The following is a 20,376-nucleotide window of genomic DNA, read 5'->3' as shown; positions in this document are numbered from 1 at the left end:
CCTTAAAACTTGTTAAAGTCTAAAAACCAAAATACGTGAAAGTATCGTCTACCATATTCAAGACAAGAAGGATATAGCAGCTCTGCTGTACTCTGGGAAAGCACTCTTCCCAGGAGACCATTAAAAACCCCAAACAGATAGCACTTTTGACAAAGAGTTTGTAACTCGAACATTGCCATTTTCATGCTATAAGAGACAGGCACGTGAGAATCAACGAGAAGATCAATTGATGCAGCTTCCCATGAAAGTCTGAACACAAATCTGAGTGATACTGTGGGGACCAGGAGTTTTTGCCCAGCTACTGCTTTCTTTTTTCTGTCTTCACACAAGTGATCAAAAATAGAACTAGGAGATAGTAGGGAACAGTATGGAGAATACCGTGTCACCGTTTTAGCAAGGAGGATGCCTGGGGAAGCATTAGGCAAAGGTGGGGAGCAATGAAAATCGTTCAGGATGTGGTTGGACAGAAGAGGGATTTGTGCTTAGGCTCTCTCTGAGCCTCATGCAGGTACTAGTTCTTCCAGTATGTATGGTCTTCCCTGAAAAGCAGACAGCAGCATTTAAGGACAGATATTTCAGTCTGCGTTTGCATATTCAAGAGATTCAGATACATATCTCAATACCCTGTTCTATTCCAGACTAAACACCAAAGGGGACTGAATTTCCTACTGAGGAGTTTCAGGAGATTCAGTTGTCCTAGGGAGTAAAAGGACCAAAACACTCTCATTAGTTAACAGGGGCAGGAAAAAAGTAGTAGTGGATACGAACTGCAAAAAGGGAGAACTGTGATAAATATCAGGAAAAAATTAGGAGAAGCGGTTCCGCAATAGAACAGGCTGCAGGGGCTGGTTTCTGGCCCTTTCGCTGGTGGCACTGCTGGAGCAGACCCTGTGCTGTGAGGAATCACTAAAGCAAGTGCTCTGTCTATGGATGATGGGTGACCAAATGGAAGTCCCTTCCAACTCCAGGACTTCTGTTCTTATAGCTGTGTTATAAAACTCCTTTTAAATTACCCTTTTTGGATTGCTGGTTGGGTGGCTACTACATTTTCTGAGCACTGATAGCCTGTTGCTAGAATGATACTAGAATACACAGCACAAGTTCTTGTATTAACAATGACAATTTAGTTTTTTATATATTCATATATATATATATATATATAAAAGAAAGAAATAACAAACTGGAGAAAATGAACACTAGGAGGGATTCCCTTGAAGAGTTTTTCTTGCTTTGAAATGTGGAAGTTGAGACACCAAAAGCTGCCACTGTACATTACAGACCATCATACTCCTCAACTAGAATCCTGCATTTCTACAATTTTTATGTGTTACTCCAAATAAAAGTATTTAAAACGTTGAGAAAAGCTGAGTGCTCCCATCACCATCACTTTAATTTTAACTAAATGGAATAGACTTATTCCCTACCAAGGCTCTCAACAGTATTTGGGCTGCCAGCTTGATCTGGATTTTTCTCCAGTTTCTTCCCAGTCTGATAATGGTGGCTGCTATTAACCAGGAGTCACTCCAGTGAAGCTGAATTTCACCCACGGAAAAACAAACAAACAAACAGACAAACAAACAAACGTAAGGGCTGACCTTGCTGGCATTTCGTTTGGAGGAGGCCAGGTTTTGCGTAGCATCACGTCTGTCTGCTCCAGGACAGGACACAGTGATGGAAAAAGGGCCGGTCACTCCAGCATCCACCTCCGCTCCACGAGTTTGGAAGATAATCGGCAAGGGCCTTTGAAGCGAAGAGAGCAACAGCTTGCTTCTGCTGAGAAGTTCAAAGGAGAGGAAAACATGTTTGTTATATTGATAGTTCTCTCGGCAGAGGTGCCAACTAGCAAGTCACCTGGGATCTGTCTAGGACTAAGGAGTTGGTGTTTTCAGTTTAAGAGCACCTAATGCTAATTAACAGCCTTTCGTTTGAGAACGGAGGCACGTTAATCATCGTTCTTTGCTGTCAGACAGGTTGTCTTTGAAATGCTAAAAATTATATGTGTTAGGAGGAATTACGAATAAATGTGAATAAAAGTCATACCTGTGACTGAGAAATTAGGTGACCGTGATTTAATTCAATGACAGCTTTTCATCTGAATTGTGATCAGCGTTTGTAATGTAAACCCAACCCAGCTAATTGACTAGATTTGAAATACTTTAAAAACACAAAGGCACGTTTAATAAAAATTCCTCTAAAGCACTATGTTTTAAACAGCATTAAGTGGTTTCCTGAGTTTTTGATGTAAATGCCTCATAACAGGAGCTGCAAATAAGTTAATGGGGCGTGTCAGGGAGAAAAAAGAAATGTTTGGAAAAGTCTGTAGGTTTTTCAAGTAAGCTGGCTTTTGGTGCTGGGTTTTCTCAGCCTGTTGTGTGGTCCTTGAGATCAAGAGTGAGAAATTATGAGAGCAATACAGATTATCTGTGTACCTGCCCTCCCCTGACACATTTCGGGGAATCAGGACCAGCTACTCGGTATTTTTCATAAATACAAGATTCTCACAGATTACATAGGGTTGGAGGGAGCAAGGCTATCTGCTGCAAATACCTGGGAAAAGCATCCACTGTAAGAAGTCAAAAAGCTTAAATTCCAAAGGTAAAGAAAGCATTAAAAGAAATCCTTAATTCTTTCCAGTATACACCAAATTATGGCTTCACCAAAAGTGTTTGAACAAGGATTGTACAATCCAAAGGTACCGCAGCTGCTCCCTGTGGCTCACACAGCTCCGTCACACCACAGGGCTGGCCACAGCTTCGCCTCTGACTTCTGCACTAACAGAAAACCTCGCGCTCCTTCCCCAGTTCCCGGAGGTCCCTCCTGGCAGCGCCCACCCTCCAAGTGCAAGAACTCGGCACTTCCCAAGCTGTGCTGGCTCACGCAACACCACAGAGCGGGGTGAAGTGCAACTTCTGCGCTGCTCTGCTTCATTTTATTTCTAAGCGTATGAACCCGGCTTGCTGTTTTGGTAAGAACAATTTCATTCCATTCTTCTCTTGGTTTGTTTTCACAGCTTTAATACTCCAAGGGTTTAAACTGGCCTTTGAAAGGAACACCTTTGAAGCTAGAAAATAGTTTTGCTGCTGGCTGCCCTCCCATTTGCCCTTTAGACAGTTCTCTGGCAAAAAGCTTCTATTCTTTGCAAATCAAAACCTGCTGTTTTCCAGAACACGTACCTGAACTCTCCACAAAGCAAGGCAAGGGGATGCTGAACAACAGGCCAATTTTCTCCACCCTGTCACCCCACAACATTGCTTCTGTCACCACTGCCCAGCAAGAACTTGCTACAGCAGCAACTGGAAGGAGCTGGAGGGAAGAAAGGCGGTGGGAGTACAGGTTGCTTCCATACAGCTCCAGTTAGCAGCAGTTGTAGACTAACAGAAAACAAATCCAAATTTCTAAAAGCAGCCCGGATAACAAGATCCATCTGGCTTTACCTCACACGTTCAAATCTGCTGTCCCTACCACTTCCTTGTGCAATCAAGATAGGCATCAAAAATTACGTACTGGGAACATAAATACTACCCTTTTTCCCCTTTTTATCCCATTTGTGATTAAAATAAATAAATGGGGGGAGCCAGATTCAAGATACAGTAGTAATTTTTAGGACTGGTGTATTTAATATTGCAGCTGTTGTGTTAATACTTATTTATAAAGAGGCTGAAAATAAAGTACCACATGCCCAAACACCAATAAATGCCCTCAGGTGACCAGAGATTCCCTAGCTTTAATAAATACATTAATAGTTGTGTTACATTATGTGATGCTATTGTTTAGCCACTGGTAAGTGATTGAAGGAAACTCATCTTACAGGTGGGTTCTTTTCAGTCCTAGAGTCACAGCTATTGCACTGAAATCTGCTCTTGCCCACATTTTCTATATTTTTCCTTTTTGAATGCTTGACACAAATCACAGCTACAGCTTCTTTAAGTTGTTTTCGTAGCAGCTTATGATCTCGTTCTTTTGGCAGCTTATTCGGAGGAAAATGGCATAAACTATGCTTAAATAGAAGCATTCATTTTCTCTCACTGCCAATCAATGCCCCCTCTATATCTCTGTTTCTAGAGTTTTGGGGTTATTAGATCTGCCATAATCTACCAGTTATCAAAATCAGGTTTGGGCACATTTGCATTGGTAGAAATAAAGACATTGCGCAGAGGAGATTTCAAGATAACTTTTCTATCATGAGCCATATGCAGAACCAGTTTGGTTCTTGTGCAGCTCCTCTGTACTAGGGATTAGGAAGAACTTAAGAAGAAATAACACCGGGCATCAATTTGTTTGCTACATACATAGTATTGCTATAGGACAGGGCAATAGAGACTGCGGAATATAAGTTACATGTTGATAAATTAACAGAACCAGAGTGCTGTACGACCTATAACGAGCATTCAGGAATTCAACCTTAAGTTAGCGTGAAATGGAGGAAAGGTTGGGCAGCGACATGGCAGCTCCCCCACTGTCCCCGCCAGGGTCCCACACCGGGTCCCACACCATGTCCCCCATCCCCTACCAGCTGCCTCTGCTGCTGCCACCCCTCAGTCGGGCTCACGTCCAGCCATAAATCTGTCCCCTGACAACTTCTGCAAACCGCACAGTTAAACAACTCCTATGACCAAGCTATGAATTACACTGTTCTACTGCCAGTAAAATTCCTTGTATTTTCCTCCCCCCACCTTTTTTTTTTTTTTAATTTTTAAAATACAGTTTTCCCTCCTATTCAGCACAGGATGTTTGTGTTACAGTAAAATTAAAAATTTCTTTTTAGGTTCATTCAGACAAACTGTAGCAACTAAAGTTGCCTGTGGTATTGTCATTGGGCTACGATTATTTTAGTGTAAACACACTGAATGTGGTAAGCTGTAGGTTGACTGAAAACAGGAAATTCAATTTTTAAGCAAAACATTATCCTCAGCTTGTCCCATAATTGTATCTGGACAAGTAGGAGATGAGATGATGGTCTCCATAACCTGGACAAAATTTAGGAAAGAATTTGGGCAGTGCGGGGGAGGAGACAGTTGCCAGAAAGCCAAAGAGGAGTAGATATTTCTGTTTTCTGTATTTTAGTGACATCTTTAAATGAAGTGGTTTTACTCTGAAAAAATATTCTCCTCCAACCAGAACATCTAATTTCAAGTCAAATCCAAACCCTTTTATTTAAGTTGTACATTTTGACAGCAAATGCAGGCACTTTTCAATTCAGTCGACCAAAACTGGCTGGCAAACTTGAAACCAAAACAGCTAAAACCCCTTATTTGTACAGCTGCTTGCACCAGACTCTCCTCCACCCCCATAACTGATTGTGCTGCGGGACATCAGCTCCACGTCAAGGCATTTACCACTGGGTCCTGCAGGAGGCAAAGGGGATGGTCACAAAACTCTTCTGGTTTTATGAGCTATGAAGAGTCTGCCCTTGCTTTTAAGGGAAGTAGTGCTAAAGCCTTCTAACCATTGCAATGTTTAAACTGGTGCTTGTACAGCTACACATGGGGCATTGCCATAGCCTTAGAGAGCATCTGAATGCAACACAGTCACTTCAGGTTCAGAGCTTGGGCTCAGATATGTCATAATACAGTTTGATTACATCAAATTAACTCAAACACAGATACATGTGGAATTAAAGGCATGAAGTGGCCAACATTGAACAGAAATACATGCATTTATAAATCCACCTGGCAGGAAAATTTGAAATTACTTCTAAGCATCCTAAATGGATGTGGTTTTAACTTGTATGTGCTACGAACACCCTAAGTTCATGAGAAATTTTAAAATAAGGAACTATTCTATTTTATATCACGTATCTTCTGAGTTCATTTACAACAAGTAGCACTAAAAGAAGGCAGAAAGAACAGCTTCACAGTCTGTCTTGCATCTGCCACTGGAGTTGGAATGAGAATTTCTGTGCTGGGAACCGAAGGCAATGCTCTTAAGGAAGAGTGTCGGTTCACCCAGCAAGCACCAGCACTCTTGGCACTAAGAACCAGCAATTTGCTACTTTAGCTTTGCAGTGATTTCTATGGAATGTCATTTGCTTTTTGAACTGGGTCATGCTAAGGAAATCCCAGCTAAGAGTCTTTGCCTTTTCCAAGAAATAGAGGATTATCTTCTGCCATAATTACTCATTCTGGTTTACAGAAAAAAAAAAAAATCCAATTTCATTTTCTCTGAGTCACATTGTTTACTGGCTGCCTCAGAGTGAGAGGCACAGATGTTAAATGAAGTAACAAGCTGCAGCACCTTCTCTACACTATAGATTAGAGATGAGGGCTGCCGAGGGGTTAGCTAGTCCTGAGCTCTTGTTGGCAAGAGTCATCGTCCCGTCCGGATACAGGTGAAGCTTTTTCATAGCAGGACTTCTGCTTCGAGGCTACTGTGACACATTGGATCTGCTGCCCCCATGTCTGCATAGGAGGGTAACACCTAACCCAGCTTGGAAATCCAAGAGGACTAAGAATGAGAAGCAGAAATGGGGATTTAAAAAAAATAAAGAAAAAAAACCCCCCACAAAAATACCCAAGCCTCCCAATCCAGAGAAGTTTACCCAACACTTTTAAAATCCCAGGCAAAGTAGCTTTGTTAGCCTGTATTTACAAAAGGCTTAAAGGATTTCCCAGACTGTAGGTGCGTGTAAACCACCTGGGCATTCCCGAGCACCACAGCCTCCAGCAGCGCATGCTGAAATATCCTTTGTAGCAGATCCACAGTGTGTGTGAGATATTTTAGCAGGAGAGGTTTCACATGTGTGTTTTCTCTCTCCGCCTCCCCTTTACTTATTGAGAAGGTGGCTCCCCAAAACCTTGTTATTTATTTGTTACTGCGTCGCTTGTGCTTGTCAGAAAGCTGTTGGCCCTGGACCAGAGCCCAGCCTCTCCTGCTGTTTAGCATCAGAGGAGTGTAACAAGGCAGGAAATATTTGTTGTCTAAAGGATACTGGGAAGTACCATGGCAGAGAAAGGTGGCTGTTGGGGCAGACTTGGGGCACAGGACCTCAAGGAAAGTGCTCTAGAAATGAGTTGCCAGGAGCTGGGACAATGCCATTGCCCCCCCAAATAGAGGGAGCCTGGAGCAACAAATCTAGATGGTGAGAATGGATGAAAAAACCTACAAAGCGGAAAAAACAGATATGAGACTCTGAGAAGGGAGAGCTCAAAGCAGAACCTGGCTAAGAGCTCTGTGGCAGGGCAGCCGCCGGGCTGCAGCACTCCTGTGCTTTTACTCATGTCAAGAATTTTTCACTCCCTGCAAAATAATTCCACCTCCAGCTTCTTCCAGGCAGTCGCATTATTGAAATGCTGCAGTTTGCTCTCACTAAGTGCCTTGAAAACAGATTTATCCAATAAAAAGTGCAAGCGCAAAACTCCACCTTTCCAGGACACAGCTCCACATTATCAAAGAGCTTTGCTCCTGCCTCAACTCGCAGTGCAACAGGTTAACATTGGCTGTGCAGTTTTTATTTCTGTGCAGGTTTCCTGTGTAGGAGAAAAAGATCCTTGCAGGAAAAGCTACACAGTTTGAACTCTCCAGTGAATAAATTAACATCACTTCTGTCTCCTCCCCTTTCCTTTACGAGGTTAGCACAACCGCAGCCTCTAGTAGCAAGTATCATGTTGGTGTTCTTCAAATAAACCTGAATCCCAGCAAAGCTCTTAAGAGCTCCTCTTCTCAGGAAAGGTTTGCTGTCACAGATAAAGCAAACCAGGAAAAAGAAATTCCTTAGTGTTTGTTTTTACTGTCCAGTCACTGCTTTGGTGAAAGAGCAAAGAAACTCTTTCACACCCCTCACTATGAATTTTCAGCTCTGTTTGCTTTGACTTCTTGCAGCTAAGCCAAGGAATTAAAAAAAAAAAAAAAAAGAAACACCAACCAACCCACGTCTGAAAATTTCCACTAATGAATTCCAGGCTTCTGGACTGCAAAACCATCTGCTTTCTCCCAAGTCATATTGTCAACAACTGAGCACAGCTGTATGAAGGGCAACAAAATATTATACAGTTACTTGTGTTTCTACACCAGCAAATTTGCAGTCTTACTGAAGTACTTTAGAGAAACTCACTAGGTTCAATGCAAAGCTTTATCGCTAACTTTACCTTTGCAAAAAACAGCAATATTACCCTGATTACATTGTGCTGACAGGCTACATAGGTGGCCCATCTTAGCTGGTTTTGCAAAATTTTATAATAAAGAGCCTGTGGATGGCAAAGCACACCACCAGGGCTTTTATCATCCAACCTGGGAGGCAGGAGTTGGGTTGCTGTACATTAATGATGTTAAATAGCTCAGAGTTTCTCCTGTTGTATCTGGGCAGCCCAGCAGCTCTCAAGGAGGCAATACGCATGTAAACAAGAAGAGAGTCCATTGAGCTTATGGTGTCTCTCAAACCAAATTATTGCATTAACACTGCAAACAACTGGACAAATTCTTTTGTCCAGCTCTGAGGCTATCAGTGACATCCATCTACAAGTCTGCTAATGACTGTGGGCAGTGTCAGAGCAATAGCGTGGTTTGCTATCTGAATGTGCTGCTGACACCACGGTGCACCCTCTGCAAGAACAGCAACCATTAACCCCATCGCACCTATTTGACCAGGGCATTAGCACTAAACCCTTTCCTCTTTTGAAAAATAGTATAGGATCTTCAGTGACTTTGAGAGGATCAGGACCACCTTTCTTATGCCTTACCTGCAGACATCAGCTCCAGCAGCACAGGGTTCATGGGCACACGCTGGGCGTTGTTTCAGGGCAAGGGCATCATCACTGAGCCTTGACAGCAAAGGCACCAGCCTGAGCCCCCGCCAGTCTGAGGTCAGTAAATCACGTCTTCCCACCGCAAATCACACCAGGCAGCCTGATGCTCTTCTTGAACTGTGCAAGGGGTTTATTTTTTGCCTCTGGAAGGTGGTTTCTAAGTAAACTTTCTTCAGACACATACAGTTGAAGTGATTGCTTCTTACCTTCAGCCCAGTAAACACATCCTCATCAACTGCAGAGGCAAATATTGCAAGGCAAATTAAGTCTTAGCTACATCTAATTCTGGTACCTTTGGCATCTCTATCCCTAAATGCAACTTCTTCCTTAAAATATCCTAGATGCATTTACAATTTTTAAAGAAACACAAACTAACTAATCAATAGAATTAGTATGGCAATTTCAATGCACTAATAAGAGAGTAAAGAGAGCTGATACTATGAAAGGCTTCTTACGTGCCCTTCTGGTCTCTGGGCAAACCCCTAGAATGCTTTTAACTTTCAAGTTTCCTCGCTTCCTTTCTTACAGCCTTTCTTTTAATAAGGCACAGGGGAAAGAGGGGCTTTGAGAGAGACATTTAGAAACTAAACCCACATACTTAACATAAACCCCGTAATATATTTCAAGTCAGAAATACCCAGCAACACATAAATAGCTTGTCCTTCAATTGTTACAACCTATCTGAATATACAGGACATTTCAAAAAGATGGACTCAATTTCAAAGACATAGTGATTTTTATTTCAAATTGGGTCCATCTTTTTGAAAGACCCTGTATTTTTAACAGGCTGGGGAAAAGCACAACTCAGAATAAAGCACACTTTTCCTCCTAGGGACAGAGCTTCTGTACATTTCCATTAACAGGAATAAATACTATTTCAGTTATTTTACAGAAGAACAAAATCCAAAACCCAGTCTTAGTCTTCCTCTCCCTACTCTGTTAATGGTGTAAACCACAGCTTATTAATTGCCTTAAACGTAGTAGGTCCCCATTTGGCTGGTAATACTGAACCAACTTAAGCTTCCTTATCATCCTTTAAATTGATGGATTGAAATGTACAAAAAAAAGAAAAACACTTCTCCTTCATAGGCATAACCAGTCAGATACAACTGGGGCAGGAGCGAGGGAGGCAGTAAAGACTACAGTCCTTAAATATAGCCAAGGGTCACCCATGGGTAAGAGAAGTTTGGCCCCACAACAGAGCCATTTACCTGATCTACACCAGCTGGGAACAGCTGAGTTAATTCACAGATGGAGACTATAAGCTTTTCAAGGAAAAATCCCAAATACATAGCTACTTTGGGAACCTTAGTTCCATTTTCCATAAAGATGACTTAAGGATTTCGGATGAGATCTGAGTTTTTGGAAGCATGAGTTATATTTGTGTATGTTGCATCCATCAGGCTTTTCCAAGAACCACTCTTCTGTAAACTGGCTCAAAACTGAGCAGGTCTCATGGAAACATCCAAGACAAGCAGTGCCATGTGTTGTACTTTGCTGCACCAACTACCTGGTGTTGCCCTGCAGCTGGTGGGACCCGGCCCCAGAGTTAGCCTGTGTGCTGTCCCTTGCGTTAAATTAGGCAAGAATGAAGCTGGAGCCAGTTTCTTCCATTCTTGTTCAGACTGGTGGTTTCTTGGGTTTTTATTGGTTCCTATCAGCTCTGGACCAGGTGGTCGCTTACTTTACCCAACCCTAACTGGTGGCCTCAGGGAGTCTCTGCCTGCTGATAATTTGCATCCAGTACCTGTGTGTCTGTTTGCACTCATGTCTGTCTGTTTTCTTTAGGCAGACAACCAGCTTCTAGGAAGATCCCTGAGAAAGCAAGCCTTTATTGCTGGAAGTTTCAAAACACAGAAGTATAATGCTGGGAGCAATGTGCGCACCTGTAGGTTGGGGCAAGGGCTGTCTTGTGTCGGCTGTGATCTCAGATCTGTGCACGTGGCTTGTAAGGAGCAGAGGTATATTTAGGGTGGATTATTCACAGCATCTACAATTCAACATTTGTATTTGGTTTTAACATGGCAAAGAATCTGCAGAGGAGATAAGTAAAATGACAAATAAATATCATTCCTGCTCATGGGGTAAAGAACGTGCCAGAGGTCCCAAAGAAAGCCAGAAGCAGCGTGTGATGCTGAAGATGGAGCTCCTGTAGTGTCTCTGTCCCAACCTCACACCCATTTCTCACCTCTCAGCTCACGCTTGAAAACAAAAGGTGATGAAATATTTCACTTTTCCATACAAGAGGTCTCCCAGATGATCATGAAAAGTAGGACCTGCCCTTTACAAATTTAGCTTCTGAAGACTCTAACTCTTCTTACCTTGCAATTCTTACTCTATTGTTGTGTTACTCAGCACTTGAGAAAACATATCTGAGAGGAGATTGAATGCTTTTATTGCAGCCAACAAAAACAAAAGAGCAATTCCAGTACCCTTCTCCTCTTCACCAGTTCTTATTGTCCTGTGGTATGTATTGCTAGTGAAACTACCAAAATGCAATAAAAACTTCTCCTTCTTTGGTAACCTCTTGGCAAAAGAAACAACTAAGAACTATTCCCTGAGTCAGCTACATCCAGCGCTCATTTCCCTTTTATTGAAGGATCACCTCTAATAAAATGCTTTTGTTTCTCACTTTAGTGACTACTTAGAGGAGGTTTCAGTAACTGACTGTCTTTTAACGGATCTGAGTTCAGTTCACTGGGCAGAAAATTAAAAGGCATGTCTGCAAAATTAACAGGAAATACATCCTTCTCTTGCGTGCAAAAATACAATTCCTTTCTACCAAATTTGGCTTAGATTTAACAAAATATGTTACACAGATGGAGATTCTTTCAAAAACAAATTAGCCATCCTAAGCTAACCAAGCTTTAATGGTGCTAATAGGACAGTGAGATACAAAATACACTACCCAGCAACATTAGTTAAATTTTCCCTTTTCTAACAATGTATTGCTTGCCAGTTGATTGTGTTCTACATGGACGTAATTGTTAGAGTAATAATACTGTAAGTCAAAGTTCATCCTATGAGTTTCTGAAAATGTTCATTTCCACTATTTAGGGTAGAGTATTTGGGACAAATGGATTCTATGCTATGCCTTTTGAATAAATTTATGTGTTAGAATACAGAAACAGTGAATTAGAATATGCTTTTTCGCTATGTGAATTTTCTGAGGAAATTTTGTTTGAAACTCATTGAGGAATCGTGAACTTTTCCAGGAATCAATGTTCAATCATTCCAGTACTCGGCTGATTAATGGTCTTACTCATGCCAATAGCAACCAAGTGAATTAATCTTTTCTGTTTGATAAGATTTTGTTACATTCTCTACATAAGGCTCTAGCCTTATGGGTATGGAAATAGTTAGATTCCTCTGCTATTTTGATTCAGGAAAAGAAAGAAGCTTCTCTTTTGATCCTGTACTGCTCAAAGTAAAACTAAACCCACAGAACATTTTGCCAGATCTTTTGTGGTAAAGCAGTATCCTAACTGTTTGCAACAAGCATTTCTGCTTCCTTCCACAAAGTGAGACATCAGAAGTACGCCATTGGGAGAGGAAGCTAACAAAAGGGAGGTATCTTCAGTGAAAATTATTTCTCTTTTTGGACTGTATTTAGATATCTAAAAAGTTTCCAAGAAAACGGCTTAGCACATGCATTATATTTCCCAGCACTCCAGCTGTTAGCAGCTGGATGCAGTGTTTCAGCAGTTGCTCTTGTAGGAAATATAACAGCAATTTGCAATAATAGACAGTAAGTACCCCCCGCCACATGTCTTCCCTTTCAATCACAGTCCCACTAGCCAAAATGCTGAAGCTCCCAGTCTGCAAACTGTTCAGAATGGGCTGATTTCAGAGCAGCTGATTTCCTGACCTTCAGAAAGAGCTATGAAAGCAGAAACATGAAATATCTATCAAGTGTGCTTTCTACTTAGAGGTGTCTCCAAGATGAACCCTAGAACTAAGGTTGTGGAATTTTCTTTTACCTCTAAAGCACCAGTTTGACCAGGAGAAGATGGTTCAGAGTTTAAATGGGCTTTAGCAGATCTTATTTCGATCTCTTGCTCCACCACTGATTTTTTTTTTTTTATATAAATGTAGGTGAGTCACATAAATCTGGATCATTAACAATAGCTGGGTACTGCTTTACTTGGTATCATAATGTCTTACGCCTTGGCAACTTGGGAATTGGATCCTGAGCCTCTAAAAACAATTTCAGCCCTTGGTAGCCGTGCTTTCAAATTACGCCTTGGAAAAGAGCAGTTAAGGAGGGAAGGATGTCCTTGGGGAATTGGGAAATAAACCCCACTGGATCATCAAAGCTGCCCATGAATGACCTGATGTGAAAGACGTTCAGATGACAAAGCAGCTGCCGAATACGTCTGTCTGACCTGGTGTGTGTATCCAACAGAAGGAGGAGGCAGTTTCCTCTGCAGGAATAGCTGTGAACCCTCTCCCAGATGCCTGCATGTATGTACAGTAACCCACTCCCTCCCAGGCAAACCCATCGCGTGTTTATGTCCTCCCGTAGTGCCCCCCCGTGTGCCTCCATCTCCTTCTTGTGTGGGTGCTCTGTGTTATCCCTTCTTAATGCAGGAGAGCAGATTCGTCTTTCCGGTCCCCACCAGTGGCCATTTCCCTGACACACTCTGTGTGAGCCGTCTGAGTTCGGATAATGAAGATCTGTCTGGACTAATTGTGTTGGGTTTTATTCTAGTCTTGCTAGGAGTTACTTCAGCTCTAAAGCAAGGCTGAATTAATCCTTGCCAAATCATCTAAATATTAAATTTATGTCCCTAAACTCTTTTTGAAGTCTTTTGATGAAATCTAGTCTGGAAAACACTTCACATGACTATGCCAATAACAACTCTAAATGTTCTCTCTAGTGAAAGGACTGAGAGAAAAAATTTAATTCCTTCCTAACTACTCACTCTGCTGTCTGCCTCTCCCCTTGTGCGCAGAAACACAGGAAAGTGATGGGATCATGTGCGTCTTTGTGACACATACAACTGAGCTAATGCAGGAAGAGCTTGTATTCAAGATGGAAATGACCCGCTGAAGTAGCATCAGGTCTTGCACTGTTGGGAATTACATCTCATAATCTTCTGCAATAAATGTAAGCTCAAGAGTGGAGTCACCTAAGCACAAGGTAGGGAAAAGAGGATCTACAGAAAGTCCAAACCATCTTCTAGCTAACCAATTCACATTAAAATTGGCAGATTTGAACTGGTAAGATCAACCAGGTTGTAAAAGAGCCACAGAAATATGCAGTCTCCTATGTGTGTTTGCTGGAAAATGACTTGTAGTTGCATTGCTGAATTGCATATAGATCCTCAGGGCAGAATCCAGCTGATTACACAGAGAGGATGAACTATCCTGATGGCATCTTCCTGACTTCTGCTGGCCATGACTTGATTGGCTTTCTGCTGTCTACAACCACACTTGGCACCTGGCTCATCTTCTGAGTCCTTCTTTTATTGGGTTATAAACCTGTCTAAACAGGCAATCTATAAGTGTAGCTGGGCTAAACTAGCAGCGTAGGTTGAGCCTTGTATTTAAAGGAAGGGCCTGCAAGGAAAAGTATGGAACAGCAAAATATGGGAAAGAGCTAAAGCTGAACATTGTGGTTTGTTCTTGGTGTTCCCAATAAAGACCAATAGCAGAAGACTTAGAATTGTTTATATCATCTCAGTAGGGAATGATGAGAAATTTTAGGATTCTGCAACAGAAATGGATCCTAGAACGTAGCTATAGAGGTGATTTCAAGGATCACCATTTTTAAATGCCAGTTTGAATCACTATCCAGAGGTGAACACCTCTGTAACATCTGGTGTTTCATTGTAACTCCAGCTCTCTAAGATCATCACTGACTTTGCAGACAAGGTCTTAACAATGAGGATCAACTTTTTAAACAAGATGGCAGACAATAGCCCTAGGTCTGACCAGCTTCTCATAAAGGCAACAGGTTTACAGCAGGGTGAGCCATACCAGACACTAATTGTAGCAGATAATGACTTCTTCAATGGCTTTATACACAGGCCTAGATTTTGAGGATGGGAGAGCTTGCATTATGACAGCTCAATAGCCTTCTGTTGCAATGTAAAATCTATCAGAGTGGGTTTTTTTTAATCTGACACTGAAGATTGCACTGCAGTTGTGACACTCGTAAAAAGAATTTTCTTCTTGATCTTCACCATTAGACTGAGCCAGTCTTCAACTTTCCCAGCAGGGCACACTGATTAAAACAGGATGCGATAGTAGGTTCTGCTTTCTGTACAAATCCAGACTTGCACATTAGCTAAACCAGATTTGCTGCAGGGGAAGAATTGTTGATTTTTTTCTTCTTCTTTCCCATCTGTTTTGTCTTTTCTCTGGGGCATCCATCCTAATATCTAGTCCTAACACTCTGAACAACAACATCAGTGCACACATGATGCCAGTAGTGAGGTAGGATATTTATCAGGAACAACAGCAGCAGCCAGAACTTCAGCCTCTGAGCAAAGTTACTCAGTGGCCATCTGAAGATTCAGACTGAATGTTTTCTTTTTCAACTTCCATCGAAGGGTGTTTGTTTTTGTCCACACCTTTTATTTCCTCAGTAGCAGCAGAGGCATTTTGAATAAAGCAAGGGGGATACTTCTGATTGTTTGGATTCTGTTCAAGAAGAACAGATTTATATGTTTACCCTGGAAATGACTTATTGAATCATACTTTTGAGCAGAGCCAGAGAGCCCCTTGCCTCCACCTCCCCCAGCCAGTCCTCAGGGCTCTGCCACAATGTGGTTTTCATTATAAGCAGCAGCCGCTCGCGCTGCAGCATTTTCTTCCTTACCACAGTATTTTTCATTATGCAGGCAGGAGAACAACTAGGAAAATCAACCTCTGTTAAGGAAAGGATTGATTAAACCTATTGGGGGACAAAAGTGCTTTTCGACTCACATGTACTTTTGTTAAAGATGTGATGGAGGAGAGTGAGTGGAGCCTTATCCTGTGTCTGTAGTGCAGCAATGTGATATAACAGGGATTAATTGAGAATGGACCTCAAGACTCAGTTTGAATCTTCAGTGTGCCGAGGTTACTGCTTGCAGTTCAGGCATATTTATTCAGTTTGGTTGCTTCGGTGATGATCCTACAAGGAATGCTACTGGTTGCCAGCTCACCACCTCAGTGCTGCCCCACGCTAGGCCAGCTGAGTAAAATGATAAACTGCTTCTAGAAAGATGAAGACATTGAAGAAATTCCTCTTCAGTCGGAGCTTTCCTTGGGCTTTATGTTTTCCTGCCTTCAATACATGAGAGTTAATCAAACCCAAGATATCTCTCTTGTTTCTGTCATGTCATTTTAATGCATTCTGGAGGAATACCAGGACGTAAACGTTGCTCTGTTGCCTGGAGGAGGAGAAGACAGAGAAGAAATAATTGCCACTTTTTGCTGACAAAAATATTAAATCCAGTAACTTACTGAATGACTGTGCTTTTGCAAAGCTTTTTTGCCAGCTTCATTCATGTCACATTTGCTCTACCATTAGGGATTAGAGCCCAACTGCCTTCTCAGCAAACCATTGTAGTTATGTTATCTGCAAAAAAAGCCGTGACACCAACAGAGATCAATCCCGTGCATGTCAGCCCCGTTCACTCCACTTCCCACTGTGCTTGTCACAAGTGGCCATTCAAAGGACACCGCTTGCTGCAGACCCCGGGGGCTGTGGGTTGCTGTGAGCATTTCAGTGCCATCTTTTGCCCCATGGAAGTGTCCTAATAAATCCCCAAAATAGTATCGAAGCTTGGAGGGATTTCTACCTCCGCAGCCCCTTGATACGTGTCAGTTTGAGAGGCTGATATATATCGAATTACTAGTGTTAGCATCGTGTTAGAAGAGAAATTTCACTGGGTGACAGAAAGATCTCCTGTTACCCTCTTAAGAGGAGAAAAAGGGAAGGGCTGTAGGTCAGAGCTGCTCTTTGACATGTCAAGTTACAGCACAAGGGTTATCTAAAATGTCCGCTGTTGATTTGTGTGGCTCTGGAAGCAGATACGTTTCACACAGCAACTTTACTTGTGCATTTGCTTGTGCCTTTCTTTGGCTTTCTCATTTTCTTTTTCATCTCTCACTCCTTCAGTACAAGTTAATTTAGAGGAAGCTTTACTGAGCTTTTCCTGTTTTATATGATGTTTTTGCTTCAATGAGGATGAGAGATGATGAAGCTGAGCAGTGAACAAGTCTGTCTAAACTTATGAGGTTTCCATGGGAATTCCTGATCTGGGGTTCATGCACCCCTCCCACAGCAGTCAGTCATGGGACATGAGATAGTCTTTGATACATGAGACATGACAGAGTCACCTTTCCACAAAACGAGACATTCCCAAATCTGTATATTTTCTCTTTTGAAACTTCCTTTTCAGCTGTGGCTTTGCTTGAGATAACTTAACTCTGTTAGTTTTTAAAGAAAGCACAAAAACTAGCAGATATAATGACTTTGGATATTGAGCAAGGAACCATTTACCCAATGGTAACCACTTGAATCATTCTCCAGATGTACCTAGAGCATCCCTAACATATTACATAAAATTTGCTGGGGCAGAGAAGACCAGCTGTCATGTCTCCGACAGAAACAGCGCTGCAGAAGCTCTTCTAGAGACACATTTTCAGTCTAATAGCAAAGCTTGGAGCAGTGTGACATTTCTTGCACTGGGTGGGACGAATGATACTTCATTAATCATTGCTTGTTTTGGAGTTACATCACTGTCTATAAAATTGAAAAACAGAGTATGTTGTGTAGTTTCAATAGGTTTGATCATCAGATTACGCAAGTCATCAGTAGTAGGGGACTGGAACAGGCCACCCTTATGGGTTGTAACGCCCAGTGTGGGTTTTTATCTTACCTAATGTATTTTTCATCTGAAAGTGGCCATGTCTAAATCACACTGAAAATGACACAACTCAAAAATCGTGTCATTGACTTCAGCTTTACCAACGATGATGTCGAATATACCGTCTGTCCCAGCAAAAGACTTGTATTTTTCATGTGTTAAAAATCAGACATAGAACTGCTAGAGTGAGGCCTGCTAAACTTTGCCAGTGATATTTTATATAACCAATATTAGGCATTTTTGAAGCTTGCCATATTTGTGAACGGGAAATACATAACCAATGCTCTGCAAATTGCCACCACTTTTCAGTGCTACAAGACAAAACTGGCCATTTTCAATTATGACCTTTGCCCACTCTTGTATATTGCTCAAAGTCAGTAAAATTAATACCAAAAGAATGGATTAATTCTTTGAGAGGTCCCAGCTATGCACCGCTGGGTACCCGGATCCAGCCGGCTGCCCTTTGCAGCAGGGGCTCTTTGCAGATGTGGGCTATTGTGGAAGGAGCAGTTCTGTACACACAGTAGAAGATGGGATCCTGCAGCAGATGCTGAAAGTTTCTTGCCAACCCTTAGCCTGGAGAGGCTGGCTGAGCAATTGAAGATTTGGCCAGTTTTTGTTCCTGTTGAAGTTAATAGATTTTGGCATCATTCTTGATCAACAGTGTAATCAATCTTCCAGGGGGTTTTCTCCCACATGTGCAATTAAGTCTGTGTATGAGCTCCTGACTCAGTATTTCGTTGGTCATTCCTTTAATTGAGTTTGTACTTTTCAGACACACAAAATAAACATTGATTTCCTTTGCTAAGGGGAGCAATAAACTGGGGTTGCATATTTTTATTACCAGGAAATAGCATAATACTCGAAAGTCAAAAGTGTGCAGTTTAGTATGCTGTACATCTAATCCTAGGATGAAAACATCCTATTATTGAGATCAGAAAAAGATTTTGCACAATAGTATTCATTTACATATGTATTTACATTCATACATGAAGCAAGATGTGGGTAGCCCATAAAAATGCAGAGAATGATAAAGCAAGAGAAACAATATGTAAAATTATAATCTTCTCCATCTACAATATTCAACTACATCTGTGTTGGATCAGAGTTTGGCTGCTGAAGATGAACTTTCAGAATATGTTGTTCCCATCTTTGGTTCTTTGGGGAATTGGGGAGCTTTTTGTCTGCATTTTCCTGAGCTGTTCATTTTATATTGTGAAGAGCTGAGCAATTACAGAGTTATAATGTGGCAGATATTTAGGCAGGAGAAAATGATATATGCCATTTTCTTTTTCACATATTTGTAAACTTCATGTGCCCACAAAGACTTGGGCAGAAAACTCCTCAGCACATAACAATTAGATGGCTGGGAGGCAGATTCCCTCCCATCTCTAAAGTGGAAGAAGTCAAGATGTTAGAGCCCGATATGTCATTGCAGCAGTCAAGATCGTCATTAATGAATAGTTCCAACCCTGAGACTCCAGTATCCAAACATAGACAGTTGGAGGCTTTACTGTCACACAAGGAATGGAGCTGGGAAGTCCCTCTAGTAGCTTTTAGCAGAAATATCTATCAAGAGGCAAGGGCTGAAGTAATTATAGAAAATATAAAAAGCCAAGAGTACAAATAGCTGGCTACATTTTGAGATTTTAAGACCCAAGAGTCAGAATACGTTGTCTGTTGTATAATGCTTTGTAATGAATTTCTGTATAGTCCAGTTCTTATCCCACTTTGATGATCATTTACCAGGTACAGTGTCAAAAAGCTCATTTACTGGCATTTGTTTTCCATTGGCATGACATTATGGCCAAAAGCTGACCACTTCTGCTCAAGGCTTTCAAAGAGCAACCCTATAATGGAGAGATGGCCAAGTTCTGCATGCTCGAGAACCCACTTCATTTCTAGTCACATACGCACATGGCAATTCGTGTAACCTAATAACCCCTGCCCAAATCTGCAGCAGGCAATGTTCCCAGTGGCCAAATTAAAAGCTGTGGGGTTTTTAATTCCAGATCTAGCTCCTTCTCCTAAACTGTAACTATATGGTTGATTAGAAAGCTGGATTTTTGTAATTGAGGTAGCGCACTAGAGACCATATCTAGCAGACCTCGTTTTGTACGGTGTCATCAGCCTGCAGTAAGCACGGGTTCACAGTAGAGATGCTGGAAGTCCCACACAGCAGTGCCACTAGTGACAGTGCCAGAGTGGAAGCGGTTTAATCAGTAAATGTTTTCATTGTAAGTATGGGGTTCTAGATCTGATCATGCAGCCCAGGTAATGTTGTCTGTCCTGTTCTTTTTTTCCCTGTAACTTCTAATTATTTTGTTCCTATGGGAGGTCTTGCTGGGATGTTACTGATTTGGAGATCAGTGCTTTGCATTATTTCCCTTCTAAAACAGATTTGCTCTCTCTGTTGTGGTAAGCAGTGAGACGTAATAGTTCACATTTGTTTAAGTTTGTGGATTTTTTTCCTGGTAACTACTTACACATCCCCTTTTTGTAGCAGCTGTTTTTCTGTAACTTGCATCTGTGGCATGTTTTTGAGGCCAGGAGATAACAGATTTGTTGCTGAATGTAGACATAATGTATGTTGTCAAGATTCATACGCAGTGAAAATCTGCACCCCTTCAGAATGCACCAGGGTTTATTTGTTTTCTCAGTTTAAACATCTCTCACTGATCACTTGCTGGCTGGAGTTTGGCACAAATTCTGTGGCAGGATCAAGGGAGCTGATAGCTGAGGAATATCAGAATTACTAAGTCCGTTTTGGG

The sequence above is a fragment of the Caloenas nicobarica genome, chromosome 13 (assembly GCF_036013445.1).
Source record: "Caloenas nicobarica isolate bCalNic1 chromosome 13, bCalNic1.hap1, whole genome shotgun sequence".
Lineage (NCBI taxonomy): Eukaryota > Metazoa > Chordata > Aves > Columbiformes > Columbidae > Caloenas > Caloenas nicobarica.
Note: the sequence above shows the minus strand (reverse complement) of the source record.